This window comes from Lemur catta, chromosome 8, assembly GCF_020740605.2.
Source record: "Lemur catta isolate mLemCat1 chromosome 8, mLemCat1.pri, whole genome shotgun sequence".
Classification (NCBI taxonomy): domain Eukaryota; kingdom Metazoa; phylum Chordata; class Mammalia; order Primates; family Lemuridae; genus Lemur; species Lemur catta.
In genome coordinates, this window is record NC_059135.1 from 55,641,022 (window position 1) to 55,652,048 (window position 11,027).

An 11,027-nucleotide genomic window follows, 5' to 3' on the forward strand; every position below is an offset into this window, starting at 1 on the left:
TCTTTCAGCACATTCTAGATTCTATATTTATAAATATCATTAGAGGCTATACATTTTCTTAATGACAGGAAAAGTAAAGATTTTCCTTGTTCATCCTATCCAGACAGACTATTTCCCTTTTATTATTGGGGAGTTTTCTCCCCTCTCCATTTCCAGCTTAGTGTCCTGGGTCTCTAGGCACATAGGAGCTACTTAAGAAATATTCATTGGGCTGGGCGCGGTGGCTCACGCCTGTAATCCTAGCACTCTGGGAGGCCGAGGCGGGAGGATTGCTTGAGCTCAGCAGTTCGAGACCAGCCCGAACAAGAACGAGACCCCGTCTCTACTATAAAAAAAAAAATAAATAAATAAAAAGAAATTAGGGAAACAACTAAAAATAGAAAAAATTAGCCGGGCATCATGGCGCATGCCAGTAGTCCTAGCTACTCGGGAGGCTGAGGCAGGAGGATCACTTGAGCCCAGGAGTTTGGGGTTGCTGTAAGCTAGGCTGATGCCACAGCACTCTGGCCCAGGCAAGAGAGTGAGACTCTGTCTCAAAAAAAGAAATATTAATTGGTTGGATGAATGACAGAATGGATGGATGGATGGATGGATGGATGGACAAAAAATGTCTCTGCATTGTTGCCCTCCAGGGCACCTTCCCAGCTTGGCAGAGAACCCTCACAGTGCTTCTTGGCAGCTCTTCTTCAGGGACCTATCAAAGGGGCATCTCTTAAGCCTATCTGGGGTTCACATAATAGAATTTAATAATGAATACTCTTCTATTTGCTTCTTTGCTTTGTCTTGCAGAAGAGTTGGATGAAAACCTGGCTCCCTGGGTCCTGGGTAGAATTTCTTAGTGAATGGTTGAACAGTTTTGTGTTTCTACACAGCTCAGTTCTGTCAGGCCCCTTGGCATCCACTTGGTCCTGGAACGACTGTGCACAGTCTGGGCTCTGGACAGGAGTTCAAATGGCTCCTCTGGGGCTCTGAAGCAATTAAAGAAAGTCGTGGCTTGTTCTTCTTTGTCTTGGGGCTGTTGGATTTTGTAGTCTTTTTAAAAAAGGCTTGGCAGCTGTTGGCTGCACTCTAGAGGGCATCCTTCCTCAGATGTCCTGGGATGCTGCTGCCCACTGAGAACCCTGCAAAGACAGTGCCCAGGCTGCTGAGCCCACCAAGTGTGGGAAGGCAGGAGCTCAGCTTCCCAGAACAAAGCCAAGCTTCAGTAGTGTGACTCAGTGACTACAACTTCCCTAATGTCCCAGCCCTCCAATCTGTTTCTCCCTTTCTTGGAGCAGAGCTGAGCTTCTGGAGGCAGTTTCCCATCTCTATGGGACCCCTCAATTAACATTTCTTCTTCCCTCTTTTTCTCTGCTCCAGTTCCATCTACATCTTCCTAATCACAACATTAGCAACCTCAGATCTGATCCTGCTTCTGCACAATGTACCCAAAAGAGGGCTTCAGGCCAAGAGAAGACGGGTTTATGGTCATGAGAAATGGAAGGAGCTTTCCTAGGATGAAAAGAGGCCACATCTGTAATGCACAATGCTTGGCACAGGAAAGGTGCTCTTACAGTAGTTGCTGTTAAGATATTTGCATAGTCCTAAAGTGACTCCCTATTGGCTGCTTATTAGTTGCAAGGGAGAAAAAAACAAAAGGAGTAACCAAACAATGGAGAAATTGCACAACACTTTGACCAGGTGATCAAAATAAACCTCATTTCTGCAGCACAGATGACATAATGTGTCTCCTGATGTCATACCTTAGATAGAACACACATCACCCGGACAGTATCCGGGCTGAGATTGCATAACCTCAGTCTAACCACGAGGAAACATCAGATAAACACATAATGAGGAATATGCTATTCAAACAAAAAATGGTGTGTAGTGCTCACTTTGGCAGCACTAAAACTGATGTGATAAGAGAAGATTAACATTGCTCCTGCACAAAGATGACACACAAATTCATGAAGAACAAAGAATGGCATGGGGTGGGCTGGTGGGGGATCAACACCATAAAAGCCAGATTAAATGTGGCGAAAGAGACATGACAACAAAATGCAATACCTGACCCTGCACTGAATCCTGTGCTGAAGGTGGAAAAATATTATAAAGACAATTAATAAGTTAATTAACAGAAGTGATATATGGAGGGTAGATTAGATAAAGTACTTTGTCAAGTATTATGGGTATGTATTAGAATATCCCTCTTCTTAGGAAATACACACTGAAAATGTAGGAGTAAAGGGCCAGGAAGCATGTAACTCACCCTCAAATGGTTCCAAACAAATTACATTATATATGTCTGTATGTGGAGCATGTGAGAAACATGCAAATAATAAAGCAAGTGGAGTAATGATGACAATAGAGGTGCTCCTTCTGCTATTTTTATTTTTGAAGCTTTGTTGTAAGTTTGAAGTTATTGTTGAAATAAAAAGTACGAAAATATAGCACAGTTATGCCAATTCTCATATATTTTTCAAGTCTGAACCTCCTGAACCAGGGCAAAGACGCTATGAGGCCGTGTCTCTGTGAAGCTACTCAGGCTTATAAAGTGTTATGAGCTGGGAAATAATTTGAACTTGCCTATAATTCTGAAGCAGATGCTCCATGACAGCAACCACTTTGGGGGCCACTGGGCCTCATGGACTGAGGAGGGCCCAAGGCAGGGTTGGGGCGTGAAGATAGGCAAGCTTGGCCCACGGTTTGGTTTTGGCCAACATCAGGCTCAGAACAAGGCTTTAAAGAGGACAAACTCCAGATATGACCCCACCCCAAGTCCAATTCAGTAAACAAACAATGCCCTGCTGTAATCAGTTCAGTTCACAAATTCATATATTGATCTGAGTTTGAACATTTAGTTAATGGAAAAGACTGCAGACACAGCAGAAAATTCTCCAAGGATATTTTTTAATGGGTGGTACATTATAAAGTGTCTCTGTCTTTTGGAATGGATGGCAGACAATTAGCCTGCCTTTTGCCTGAGAAATCATACTAATTACTGGTGTGGCTTGGCTAATGGGGACTTTTGTGAACTCCCTCCCTAAATGAGAAATCTTTAACTTTTCACAATAACTCAATCTCATTTGTGCTGCTGATTCCTAACATTTCTAAATAAATGCTTGGCCTTAGGGCTTTTGTAGTCAAATAACCCAAATCAAACCCAGCTGCTCTGCCAGGGGAAAAATTTGTTTTGTGTCAATCTACTGGAAGCAACTTTTAGAACCAGTTTGGAATCACCATCAGCAAAGACTGGCTGTAGCTTTCTCTGGGGCAAGTTTCATGGGTCTGGGCTTAAAGAGGGGTTTACCCCATTCGAGCTGACATGGCTTATTGATGTGCTCAAACAGTAAACTCCCCATGTTTCAGAGTTCACAGTTTGCAAGAAGCAGGCTATTTTCCTGACCCCAAGTTGACTGCCACACACAGAGACAGGGTCAGCAGTCTGTGTCTAAGACAGAGGAGACAAAGGTCAAGGAAGCCAGTTTCCTATCCTGCATCAACTTCAAAGGAGGCAAAAATGCCTGAGGAGGGTAAGAGGAGTTTGAGGCATGGGATATCTGTGATGAAAGCGTCACACACCAGCAGGAGGTCATTTGAAGAAAGAGTGAAACAGACATGTAAGTGCTGATAGGAGGACAGGGACAGGCAACCCAAGGCTTGGCAGAAATCTTGAGAGGAACCCAAAAGTGAGGTATAACCCATAAAATCAGCTGGAGGGAACTGCTCCAGCATGATCTCCAGTGACCTTGGAGGGGACGTCTGAAATATTCTCAACAGTCCTTCCTTCACAGCTCTTCCTTATCAAGGACTTTCACAACAACAACTCTTAAAATACAGGGTCAAAATGGAAGTTTGGAACACTGGGTGCCTTTGGGTACCTTTTGTGATATTAAACGACACTGAATTGCTTCCTAGCTGACCCTGAGCTCTTCCCTTATTTTTTTGTGTGGAATAGAAAAAATCCTTCATTTTTGCGTAATAAAGGCACCATTCAATTAAAAAGAAACTGGTAGAAAACTTTAAGAAGATAAAACAAAGAGGGAGAGAAATGGTTTCAGGACATAAGAACAATAAAATTGTAATAGGAGTGTTTGGCAATGGGTAGGAAGCAGTAGATCCAAGTTTCTTTCTCTCTCCTCCACCTGGCCTAGAACATCTTGATCAAAAACTTCTTTTTAAATCCTCTAGCATCTCCCTTCTCCCATTCCGTTCTTACCACAGGTACCTTCCCTGCAGGAAGTAAGCTTGGGTAGGGGCCCTTAGTCACCACATGTAAGACTACACGGTCATTACAGGTCCATGCCTAGGCACGGAAGAAAGCCTCTCATTTCTCAATGACCACGGTTCTCAAACTGTAGTGTGCGTAAGGACCACCTGGGGAACTTGATAAAGTGCATGGTATTCCTAGCCTCCTCTTCCAGATTCAGTAGATCTTGGGTAGGGCTCAGGAATCTGCATTTTAAGCAGTCATTCTAGGTAATTTCAATTCAGGTATTAAGGAGACACTTTAAAAAGACTGTTTTAGGGCTATATCAACATAATAACAAAGTCTTAGAGAACTGGAACCAACTCCTAAAAGGAGTTCCCTCCACTGCTGTTGACCAAAAAGGAGTTATCCCCAGAATCTGGACCCTCAAAAGTCCATCTGGTTCAATCCTCCTACTACAGGATAGCATTCTGTGAGTCTATGTTGCCCATAACTGCTCCTGCTTCTTTTCAAAGATCACAATGGAGCAAGATTCTGCAGCCTCCCATGCAAAGCCATTCCAGTGTTTAATTGTCCTTCAGTTAAGAAGTTTTTCCTTAAACATTTAATCAATTCTCTCATTGCAAGACTCATCAACTCTTGCTCTATTCTCTGTAGAGATGGAAAAACAAGAAGTTAGTGGGAGATTTCTAACCCTTCATTGAATCACAGAGTTTAGAGCCAAAAGAGATTGCAGATATTATCAGGCAGTACCCCTATATTTTACCTATGAGGATGCTTGCCCCAAGATATGCACATATTTAGTGGGTTTTTGTTTCCAGTTCCTGCAACACATCTGAAGGAAGCTGTCTAGGAGGTAATGGCCTAGATTATTGCCCCATACAGTGCATTTTTAATTCTACTGTGTTGCTTTAATTTGGGGGTGGAGATGGAAGCATCTTCTTAGCCTTCTCTTTTCCAGAATATACATATTAACTCCCTTACCATTCCTCCAAAAGATATGTTTTCCATTTCTGTAATCATCTTACTTTACCAAATAAAATTACAAGATGACTAGTTAAATTTGAATTTAAGATAAATAATTTTTAGCAAATATTCTCCTATAATATTTGAAACATACTAAAAAATTGTTTATTTGAAATTCAGATTTAAAAGGGCATCCTGTATGTAATCTGACATTCATCTCAAACATTCTAGAAGTATATCAATTAAAACTCAACATAGAAAACTTCATCTTTGGCAGTTCCTCATACTCACTAAGGAAACTCTCACCTCATGGTTTTTATACTTGAAGCTCCCTCTGCTAGAATGTTCTCCTCCAAAATATGTGAGTGGCTTGATTCTTCACTTCAGGTCACTACTCAAATTTTTATTTATTAAAGAGGTGTTCCTTGGCTATCTTATAGAAACCCCACTATCACTTTTCAACTTCTTACTCTAATTTTTCTCTTAGCACTTATTTCCATCGGACAAAGTATATGTTTAACTATTTGTGTAGTTTCTATCTCTTCCCTTAAAGTAGAATAAAAACTGCATGACATAGGCACTTGACTGTATTCATTGCCATATCTCTATCATGTAGACATACAATAGGCCCATCTATGAGTTATCTTATGTTGCATTAAAAAGTATCCCAAAATGTAGTGGCTTAAACAATAGTTATTTACTATCTCTTACTGTTTCTGTGGTCAGGAATTTCTTGGCTAGGAAGTTCTGGCCAAGGGTCTCTCATGAAGTTTTAGTTGGATGTTTGACTTACACACATCTAAAGACTTACTTGTTTGGGGCTGGAGGATCTACCTCCAAGGTGGCTCACTCATATGGTTGGAAGATGACACTGGCTGTTGGTAGAAGAATTTAGTTCCTTTCCATATCAGCCTTTTCACAAGCTGTCATGATACTTGTGTGATGCAGCCTTCAGAGTCAAACATTGTCACTTCCTCCATATTGTTTTGATCACATAGGCCAGCACTGATTTAATGTGGGAAGGGACATGTATTAATTGTCTACTGCTGTGTAATAAAATACCACAAAATCAGCAGCTTAAAACCACACAGATCTATTATCTCACAGTTTTGTAAGTCAGAAGTCTGGGCAGGACTCACTGGGTTCTCTGCTCAGGATTTCACAAGCCTAAAAATAGAAATAAATATTCATAAACAGAAAATAAATACTAAAATTATAGCCCTAAATATAAACATATTATTACATTAAATGTAAATGGTCTAAATATACCAGTTAAAGATTGTCAGAATTAATTTTTTTAAATGCCCCAACTATTTCTAAGAAACTCACTTCAAATATGGTGATATATAAATATAGTAAAAGAATCAAACAAATATACTGTGTGCACATTTTTTAAAAAAGATGAGTGGTGACCACATACAGTGGATCAGACCTGTAATCCCAGCACTTCTGAGCTCAAGCAATCCTCCTGCCTTAGCCTTCTAAGTAACTAAGACTACAGGTGCATGCCACTTCACCCAGCTTGCACATTACCTTAATTTCTTTTGAATTATAATAAGTTTTGATAACAGACAGAATGTCTTGGCTTAACTTTGACCTCCATATTTCCATATAAAATTTAGAATAATCTTTGATTTTTATATCTTTGAATTTTGACTGCATTGGCACTGATTATAGATGAATTTAAGAAAAAAATAACATCTTCACAAATAACAAGTCTACCAATTTATAATCTGTAAATCTCTGTTTAATTAGGTCCTCTTTGATTCTTCTCGTTAATTTTGTTATTTTATCTGAAGAAGTTTTGTAAATCTTTTATTACTCAGGTATTTGATACTTGTATGCTTTTGTAGATAGTATTTTTAAAATTTTTTCATTTTTGGTAAATAGAAATAATTGATTTTTACATATTGACTTTATTTCCAGTAACCTACATCAACTCTAATTAGAAGTTTATCTGTAGATTCTTTTGCATTTTCTGTGTACTTAATCATGTATACACAATTACGTCATCATTGAAAAATGAGTTTTATTTGTTCATTTTCAATCATTATATCTCTTTTGCTTGCCATATTGAACTGGACATCTAGTACAATTTGAACAGAGTAGTTATGAAGAACATCTTATCTTGTTCCCAATCTCAAAGAAAAGCTTTCAGTTTTTCACCATTAAATATATATTTGCTATAGTTTTCTGAGTAGCTAACCTTTATCAAATCAAGGAAACTGCCTTCTATTCCTAATTTGTTAGAATTTTTAACTATGAATTCACGTTAATCACTTTTGCATTTATTAAATGATCCTAAGATGTTTCTCCTTAATATGTCAATGTGGCAAATTTATTGTCAATTTAATGTTAAACCATCTTTCCATTATTTGAGAGACAAGTCCAAACTTGGTCACAGTTTATTATGGAAAATTTTGAACACACGTGAAACTTAAGAGAATAATATAAAAACTCCCATGTACCTATCTTCCAGCTTCACTAATTAACAGTACATGGTCAACCTTCTTTCATGTATACTCCTATTTCCCTGTTTCTCACCCTCACCCGAGATTATTTAAAGCAAAGGCCATTTTATTATTACTTCCATATATATGTCACTGTGTCTTTCTAGAAAAGTACTCTTTAAAAATATAGCCATTATTATTTTAGATGTATCTCTTATAAACGGCATATGTTGGTTTTCTATTTAATCTAGTCTGACATCCTTTGTCTTTTAAGTGGGAATTCAGACCAGTTGCAATGTAATCTAATTACTGGTAAGTATGGACTTAAGTCACCATCTTCTTATGTACTTACAGTTTTCTTTATTTGCTACATTTCTTTTTCACTCCTTATTTCAGATTGATTTTTATTATTCCATTTTCTACTCCCACATTAGTTTGGAAGTTTTATGCTCTTTCTACTCTATTTGAAAGATTTTATTAAAAATTGTCCAAGAAATCAACTTTCCAAGGTTTAATATTAACCTTCTTTTTTCATTTAATATGTATGGAGCATCTCCATGTATCAGGTGAAGTAAAAAGCAACATGGCTAAAAAGATGAGTAGCATAGTCTCCAGTCCTGAAGAGCTTAAATCCAAGCCAACTCCATTTTTCTTTTGAAGAGTCTCCAGATCTTCCAAGTTCAGACCACTACTTTTCATTATGCAAATGTCATGTATTTATAAGTATTATAAACTAAATATTTTATAAGCTTATTGTAGAGATAGTTACTACATCAATCTTCTTCACATATTGATGTTTCGGTTTCGGTTCATTTCAGAGGATCCAGCTGTCTGAGATCTTCACAAATAATTTTCTACATATTACACCTATCTTCATAAGCCTAAAGTGAAGTATTATCATGATTATACGGATGAGGAAACTGATTTCAGTGAGACTGACTTTCCCAGGATCACATAGCCATTAAGTGGTGGGCTGAATTTGAAACCAGATCTGCTTGTCTCTAATGCTTATATTTTTTCTACCATATTACCTGGCAGGATTTGTCAAAATATAGGCTGTAGAATTGTAATATGAATTAATACTTTCAGAGTATATGTTTAGCATTTTTTTTTAAGAGGCAGGGTCTCGCTCTGTTGTCCTGGCTGAAGTGCATTGGCATAATCATAGTTTATCATAACCTCAAACTCCTGGGCTCAAGTGATCCTCCTGCCTTAAGTCTCCTGGGTAGCTGGGACCACAGGTGCACCCCACCATGCCCACCTAATTATTTTTATTTTTGTTGAGATGGGGTCTTACTATGTTGCCCAGGCTGGCCTCGAACTCATGGAATTCTTCAGTTTTTCCTTATCTTTCACCTTGACACTTTTGAAGAGTACTGTAAGTTATTTTATAGAAATGTCCTTTAGTTGGGTTTGTCTGATGTTTTTACATGATTGGAATGAAGATATGCAAACTTTGCAGTTATATTACAAAAATAATGTGTACTTCTCAGTGAATCATTTAAGGGGTTCATGAAGTTTTTACTGGTAATAATCAATTTTAATCATTTTGTTAAAGGAAATTTGAAGTTACTGTAAAGTTACTATTTTTCCCTTTGTAATTAATATATATCTTGAGGGACATAACTTGAACTAGGCAAATCCTGGCTCTTCTTCAATTTTTGTCCCCTCATTTGGCATTTTAAGTTTTCTTCAGTAAGATGGGCCCCTAATGATCCCTACCTCCTAGTATTTACACTCACGTGTAACCCCCTGCTCTCATATGGTCCCAGGGTTGGTATGTTTGGAAGCATTAATATACCACTTTCAAGATCAGGTTATAAGACACTAGGGCTTTCATTTTAGGCATCCTTTTTTGTGTATTCTGTCAATCCCTCTCCCTCTCTTGGATCGCTGTTTTGTGGAAAATCAGCTGCTGTGTTTTTAGCAGCTCTATGGAGAGGCCTCCGTGGCAAGAAACTGACATCTCTGGCCAATGGCCACGAGTGAGTTTGCAAGATCCTCCAGCCCCAGTTAAACCTCTGATGACTGCTGCCCTGGCTAACACCTTAACAGCAGCCACACAGCTAAGCTGCTCCGGGATTCCTAATCCACACAAACTACGATGTCATGTATATTGTTTTATGGCACTAAGTTTTAGGGTAACTCATTACACAGCAATAGATAACAGAGTCTGAATCAATTAATCTATTACTAGAAAACAAAAGTGTCTATGTTCATTAAATCATCACATTAGCTACTGTTTCCATTGCATAGATGAGAAACAGTGTGGCAGATTTTGAATTAGCCACCAAAGAGCTACTCACAATCTTTTTTTTCCCCTTGTATTTCTCTAGCATGGGGGCTTAAAAGCTAAAATACTCACCTTCCCAGATTTCTTACATTTAGTGGTGGCCAGTATGTAAAAGTGTGCTGGAAAAGGGCTTCTCTTGCTGAGCAAAGGACGAAGCCTTAGGAAAAGGCTTTTGGCCTTTGTCTTTATCCTGCCTAGAAAACAAAGTTAGCTACCATCTTGCTTTCATCCTCACAGCAGCCTGGAGATTAGCAGCCATCTTGCAACAAGAGGATAAAACCAATAATCTAACGATGCAGAAAAGGAAAATAGGATCCTAGATTCATGATTCCTTCAGCAGCTGCCCCTTCTTGGTATGTCTGCCTTCAGACTTCCTTTTGCCTGAAATGAATAAACCCTTTACTTCTGCAAGCTATTGCTTAGTCAGGTTTTCTGTTGCTTGAAACAGGGCAGTTTCCCAACTAATATACTGGCATAAGGAGAGGGAACTCAAACCCAGGTCTGCTGACTTCCAGCCCTAGACTCAGATAGCAAACAATACCACCCAAATAAACACTAAATCTAATTGCAAGGAGGTTTTGATGCAAACATGGCCAGGTGTCCTGCAGACAGGAATAAGTCCTGGCCATGCTAGGGAGAGTTCAAAAATCATGCTCTATTCCACCACTTTACTGTCAAAATTTTCTACTTCCTTACCTCCAGGAGCTATGTTCTGCTTCTACTCCTATCACTTCACCAAAACTATCCTCATCAAGGATATCAATTGTTTCCTTTGTCATAAAATCTAATGAATACCTTTTCAGCTCTTATCTTACTTAACCAATCCACAGCACTTTGTTGACTTAAATCTTTTTCTTAGGATATCCTTCCTTCTAGGATTTCACATTTCCATTTTCCTCCCTCCCTATCTACCTCCTTCCTTATCAATCTTGTCCTTAGGCTCAACCATCTTCTGCTTCCCTTAAATGAAGATGCTTCCCTTAAATGAAGATGCTATTTCAGGTATTACCACAGGCCCTGTCTCTCTGAATGGTATCTATTTCCCTAACTTTAGTTACAAATCATGGGTGATGACTCCCCAATCTAGAACTTCATCCAGAACTTCATCCTGAGTGCCTGCCCTTCA

The 11,027-nt window shown here is 38.8% G+C and overlaps 1 pseudogene; it reads left to right on the forward strand.

Annotated features, from left to right (window-relative positions):
• The first annotated feature begins 1,869 nt into the window (after positions 1 to 1,869).
• On the forward strand, positions 1,870 to 1,969 carry LOC123644220 (annotated as a pseudogene).
• Positions 1,970 to 11,027: the final 9,058 nt, after the last annotated feature.